This window comes from Bufo bufo, chromosome 10, assembly GCF_905171765.1.
Source record: "Bufo bufo chromosome 10, aBufBuf1.1, whole genome shotgun sequence".
Taxonomy (NCBI): Eukaryota; Metazoa; Chordata; class Amphibia; order Anura; family Bufonidae; genus Bufo; species Bufo bufo.
In genome coordinates, this window is record NC_053398.1 from 109,712,003 (window position 1) to 109,718,356 (window position 6,354).

Below are 6,354 nucleotides of genomic sequence, written 5' to 3' on the forward strand. Positions count from 1 at the left end.
CAATAATACACACAAAAACAAAAAAACTAAATCTATTTTAGAGGAAAAATTGTTAAGAAACATTCTTTCCTTTATATTTACTTGTATATAAAGTGCAAGTGCTGCCAAAAATTACAAGGAAGAGGTACTCCGATACAACCTGTATATCACATAATGGAGGGCCTCATTCACATTGTGGTACAATAGTTCAGGTAGTGGGACTTCTACACTCATAAAGCCTATGCACTAAGTGAAAGGGCTGCGAAAAATTACAAGGAACCGGCACTCCAATACACCCTTTGTTACACATAAGGTGTGTGGACACTCCCAATGTCCCTCAGAGGTGACCTTAGGAAAGCCCCTGGGGTGGGGTGGCCACTGGGACTGACAGAAAGGGGGTTGGAATAAGGTACAAAAGGTATACGGGACAGTATATAGATCATAAAGGACAATAAAAAACAATGGTAAGGATTAAAATCAATTAATATAAAAAGAAAAAAGAAAATTGTAGTAAAAACTTAAAACTCACCACTGGTCGTGGGGAATAGATGTATATATATATACACTTCTGTGTATGTATGAACATTGAGATGCTACTCACTTCACGGGGGAGGGGTGGTGTTTACTCGGATAAGCATAAAACACCGGTAAACCAATACCCCCCAGCCAGGATCGCCTCAAGATGGTAAAAGATGAAGGCAGCCACAGTCAGGAAGCTTCTGTTCAATTCTTTTATTCTTGTGTATAAAATCTAGCTCAATGTGTTTCGGGACGATGTCTCTTCATCAGGAGCAGTATTCTGCTCCTACCAAGGTGATCACAGGTAACGGGGAATCAGGGTTCGATGCCGGAGAGGGAGCCTGAGAAACGGCTACCACATCCAAGAGAGGTCAATGGCTGAAATATGATTGTCTGATGTTGCCTTGCCCCTTTTTTTTCCTAATTGTAAACCACCCAAAGAGGGTGGGTCAAGTTATTAAAGCACAAGCGTCCAAGGAAGGCAGCAGGCGAACGGCAATTACCCACTCCCGACTTGGGGAGGTAGTGACGATAAATAACAAGAGGCCCTGTTATTGAAATGAGTACACTTTCCGTTAACGAGGATCTATTGGCGGGCAAGTCTGGTGCCAGCAGCCGACTTGCTCCCGACCTCCACAACGTTCACCAAGTGTGCCGTCATGGTGAGAATTGTGTTGACCAGACTCTTGGCTACTGAGAATGGACTTGTAGGGCGACGATCCATTTGGATGTCTGCCCTATGAACTTTAGAGCAATTTTTCAACAAGGACCTTCTGGTATAGCACTATTTTGCTTGTCCTCTCCACCTTCTACCACAGGAATAAGAGATGAGAAGTTCTCTTTGTAGCGGGGGTCGAGAAGGGTGAACAACCAGTAATCCGTGTTGTCTAAAATGTGTATAACGGTCGTGGGAAAGGCAGGTGAGCTGACCCTGTAAAACATTATATGTGAGGGACTGCAGGTAAGCTGACCCTGTTAAACATTATATGCCAAGGCCTGCAGTTGAGCTGACCCTGTAAAACATTATATGCGAGGGCCTACAGGTGAGATGACCCTGTAAAACATTATATGCGAGGGCCTGCAGGTGAGCTGACCCTGTAAAAAGTTATATGCGAGGGTCTGCAGGTGAGCTGACCCTGTAAAAGATTGTAAGTGAGGGCCTGCAGGTGAGCTGACCCTGTAAAACATTATATGCGAGGGCCTGCAGGTGAGCTGACCCTGTAAAACATTATATGCAAGGGCCTGCAGGTGAGCTGACCCTGTAAAAAATTATATGCGATATTCAAGGGCCTGCAGGTGAGCTGACCCTGTAAAAAATTATATGCGAGGGGATATATGCAAGGGCATTATATGCGACGAATAAGCTTGTTGATATGATGGAAGAGGAGGAGAAGGATGAGAAAAGGAAGATTTAACCATATACCCTTTTTTGTGGTGGAATGAGTGCATTGGAATACAGTGTATTTAGTACATTAAACAACACATTTAAAGTGCCTTTGTTTATCCGCTTTCCTCTGGTGGAGTCGAGAAGTCAGGGGAAATCCAGGCCTTGTTCATTTTTATAAGAGTCAACCTATCAGCATGTTCAGTTGACAGGCGGATACGCTTATCTGTTATAGTGGCAGGGCAGGCCAGGACCTGCAAGGCGTAGAGCGCCAGTTCGTGGCACGTGTCCAGCTTGGACACCCAGTAGTTGTAAGGCACTGAGGGATCACTGAGGACGCTGACATGGTCTGCTACGTACTCCTTCACTATCTTCCAAAACTTTTACCTCCTTGTGACACTAGGCCATGCATCAGGGTGAGGGTGCTGGCGGGGTGTCATGAAACTGTCCCATACCTTGGAGAGTGTTGCCCTTCCACTGTTGGAACTGCTGTGTGTTCCCCTTGTCTCCCCTCCTCGGTTTCCCAAGGAAGTACAGACTCTGCCACCAGCATTGTCAGATGGAAATTTTTGGAGCAATTTTTGAACAAGGATGTACTGGTATTGCACCATTTTGCTTGTCCTCTCCACCTAAGGAATGAGAGATGAGAAGTTCTCTTTGTAGCGGGGGTTGAGAAGGGTGAACACCCAGTAGTCTGTGTTGTCTAAAATGCATATAACGCGCGGGTCGCGGGAAAGGCAGCCTAACATGAAGTCAGCCATGTGTGCCAGAGTACCAACAGGCAAGACCTCGCTGTCATCATCAGGAGGATGACTGTCCATCTCCTCATCCTCTTCCTCCTCTTCTGCCCACACAGGCTGAACAGATGGTGCTACACTGCTTCCAGCTACTGGCTGACTGTTGCTACACGCGCATAATTCCAAGGTAGAAGTGGAGGAGGAGGCCGAGAAGTCAGGGTTGGAGCTACTAACGTAGGTGCTGGCGGAAACCCTGATCGGTGTAAGGACATTTGGACACTGAGCTGGGACAGGTAAGTGGATGTGGTCGCTGATGGTGCTTGCAAATGTCCAGGTGCAGGGCGGGAGGCATCCTCGCCTTCGACAGGCGATTGGCCAGCATGTACCATAGGGGAAGAGGAGGCAGTGGTGTGACCCGCAGACACAGATTGTGGACCCAGGCGTTCATCCCACTTATTAATGTGCTTAGAAGCCATATGGCGGATCATGCTGGTGGTGGTGAGGTTGCTAGTGTTCATGCCCCGGCTCATTTTGGTGTGGCACAGGTTGCAAACTACTATTCTTTTGTCGTCCCCACTTTCCTTTAAAAAAGCACCATACTGCAGAACACCTACCCCTTGGCAAGGGAGATTTCTGCAAGTAGGTGCTCCGTGGAACAGTTGCGGGCTTGTGTTGTGTGGCCCGCCTTCTCCCTTTTGCCACCCCACTGCCTCTTCCTGTTGCAGTGTGCAGATCCCTCCCCCTCTGTACTGCTGTCCTCGCTCAGCTTTCCACCTTCCCAGGTTGGGTCAGTGACCTCATCGTCCACCAAGTCCTCTACCACTTCCTCACTCTGATCATCCTCCTGATTTGTTGACCCAACCACAACCTCATTGATTGACAACTCTGTATCATCCTTTTCACCAACCTCTTGAGACAGTAATTGCGGTTGACTCAATGGCAACTGTGTCTCATCATCATCCACCTCATTACACGCTAATTGTCATTCTCCACCGTCATCTTCTTGTGACTGTGGATACTTAAGAGGTTGGGAATCAGGGCACAAGATCTCATGTCCCTCTTCAAGCGTGCTTGGCGAGAGGGCCAAATCAAGTAATGGCAATGAAAAGAGCTCCCCCCCCCCGGAATATCCGAGTGTGGGATCACTTGTTTGGCCAGACTCTCCATGGTGGGAGGAAGGAGGATCAAGGTGAGGATTCTGTTGACCAGACTCTTGACTACTGAGACTGGACTTGGTGGAATTCAGGGTGGTGCTTAACCGACTGGAAGCATTATCTGCTGCAATCCAACCGACCACCTGGTCGCACTGGTCTAGATTTCACTTATATTTTTTCTATCTTTGGCCCTGACACACAGAAGGTATTGCACAGATGTCACAAGTCACTGCAGACACCCTCTATAGAAAAAGTATGGAAAAGTATGGAAAAAAAATTTGATGGCTATGTTATATTGCTGCCACCACACACAATAGTCCTTAAAAGGACTTTTGGGTCTTTGAAACGTCTTTAAACTAAATAGATTGCGATCACACTCCCTACACTATCTGTCCCTTCCTAAGCACAGCTCTCCCTGACTAATAATGAGGCGAACACGCGCCATTGGGTGCTAGATAGCACCCGATCACGTGTTCCGGCCAGCCAATCACTGTAATGCCAGTAACCAACAAGGCTATGGCATTACAGTGATGGCAGTACTTACCTGCACGTTTTTTGGCTGCATAGCAGGCAAGAAACGTGGGGGGGGGGAGACTTGAGCATGGCGATCGAGCACATGTGGTACTTGGCCGAGTACCACCATGTGCCAAGCATAGCAATGCTCGAGCTGAACAGCAGTTCGGCCGAGCATGCTCGCTCAACACTAGCTAAAATCTCAAAAAGTCTATTAGAAGAGAAAAAATTGTGGAGCCTCTAAACTCTTAGTGCATAGCAACATGGTTTGTTAGGTTGAAGTAAGACATAAATCTATTCAGTTCATCCTAATATCCTACAATGTTGATCCAGATGAAGGAAAGAACCCTGATGAGGTAGACCAAGGACATTGCTAGAGTCTCAAAAGATCCGGGGCCCAAGCCCCATTGAATATGGTCCAGTTCTCTAAGTTTCCCCCCCTCCCCCCACTCACCGCATTTTGCTGTAATTGCTATACAGCAGCACATACCTGTCACATCCAGGGCCTCTGATGTAGATCTTTTCTGTCATCATTTTCTCCATTAGGTTCGTATAACTTCTCTCAGCCTGAACTTTGTCTCTGCAGAGTGTAACACACAGACATCTTAGCTTCCCCACATTTCTATCATCATCCCCCAAACTGGAGTCCCCACAGTGTTATACTGCTGCTCGCTGTGCTCCCCAATACCCCCAAATACTATCCTAAAGAAATATGAGTGTCCCCATAGTAATAGTGCTCCTCATAGTCCCACCAATAGTAATTCCCTTCTAGAATGCCCCCATTAGTAATATTGCCCCTACAGTGCCCCTGAAGGAGAAAATGAGAAATATATAGTATAATGCCGCCTGATTATACCAGAAATACATTCCCAAATTTTATGTGTGTGTACACATTCCTGAGGTGGGGGATAGCTCACTTGGGTGAGGGGCTATAGATTAGATGAAGCAAGCATTGGTAATGAATAACAGATGTTGGCTAAGAAGAACATGAAGCGAGCACGCATTATCCATATATGGAGATGTCCAATGGGGTTGTAGAGAGAGTTTAACCTATCCAATGAGGATAAGATGTAAAGTTTAGGGTGGTTATGTGTAGAAGACGAGTGTGGGCCTCTGCCCCTTTGAGCATTTTCTTTTGTGCGATTGAAGCTGTTAATGCTCCCGGCTAGCCGCAATAAACCTTATTCTTCCTGAAGAATGCGTTTCCAGAATGGTTTTCCACAACACCCCCAACAGTGATAATGCTCCCCAAGAGTGCCCCCATTAGTAGAAGAGCCCCTTCAGTATTAATAATAACCTCATAGAGCCCCCAGTAGAAATAAGGCCCCCTATTTTTTCCCCAGTGGTAATAAAACTCTCTACAGACCCCTCAGTAGTAATAAGGCCCCCCCCATAGTGCTCTTAGTAGAAATAAGGCAGATCTATATGTCCCTCCTATAGAGCCCCCAGTAGTAATAAGAATGCCTAATGTCCCCTAGATTTATAATATCCCTACAGTGCCCCCAGTATTTATACTGCCCCCTACTCTTATAATGGTCACACTGAAGTGCTCCTAGTATTTATAATGCCCCCAGCAGTGTCCCTTGTAATTATATTCCTCTGTCCACCATACAGGCCCATATAAATAGCATCACACCAATCTCTCCAGCCCCCTCCAAAATACAGTACTACATGAATAACATCACCTCCTCCCCAGCTGCCTCCAACATACAATCTCATGTAAACATCACCCCCTCAACATTCAGTCCCATTTAAATAACATCATTCCCCCCATCAGCCACCCTCAACACACAGTCCCATGTAAATAACATTGCCCCCTCAACATTCAGTCCAATTTAAATAACATCACTCTTTCCCACAGCCGCCATCAACATACAGTCCCCTGTAAAAAAACATGACCCCCTCCCAAGCCACCTCCAACATACAGTTCCATGTAAATAACATCCCTCCCTTCAACCCTAACATACAGTCCTAGTTAAATAACCACAACTCCCCGCATTGCTCTGCCTCTCCCTTCACTTACCTCTCCTCATGTAGCAGATTTCACCACAACTTCTTCCCCCAGGTC

The 6,354-nt window shown here is 46.5% G+C and overlaps 1 long non-coding RNA gene across 1 annotated transcript; it reads left to right on the forward strand.

Annotated features, from left to right (window-relative positions):
- Positions 1 to 505: 505 nt before the first annotated feature.
- LOC120981048 lies at positions 506 to 5,234 on the forward strand. The gene is made up of 3 exons (XR_005774615.1): positions 506 to 516; positions 1,615 to 1,623; positions 5,101 to 5,234. It is a non-coding gene; the product is annotated as an uncharacterized LOC120981048 (long non-coding RNA).
- Positions 5,235 to 6,354: the final 1,120 nt, after the last annotated feature.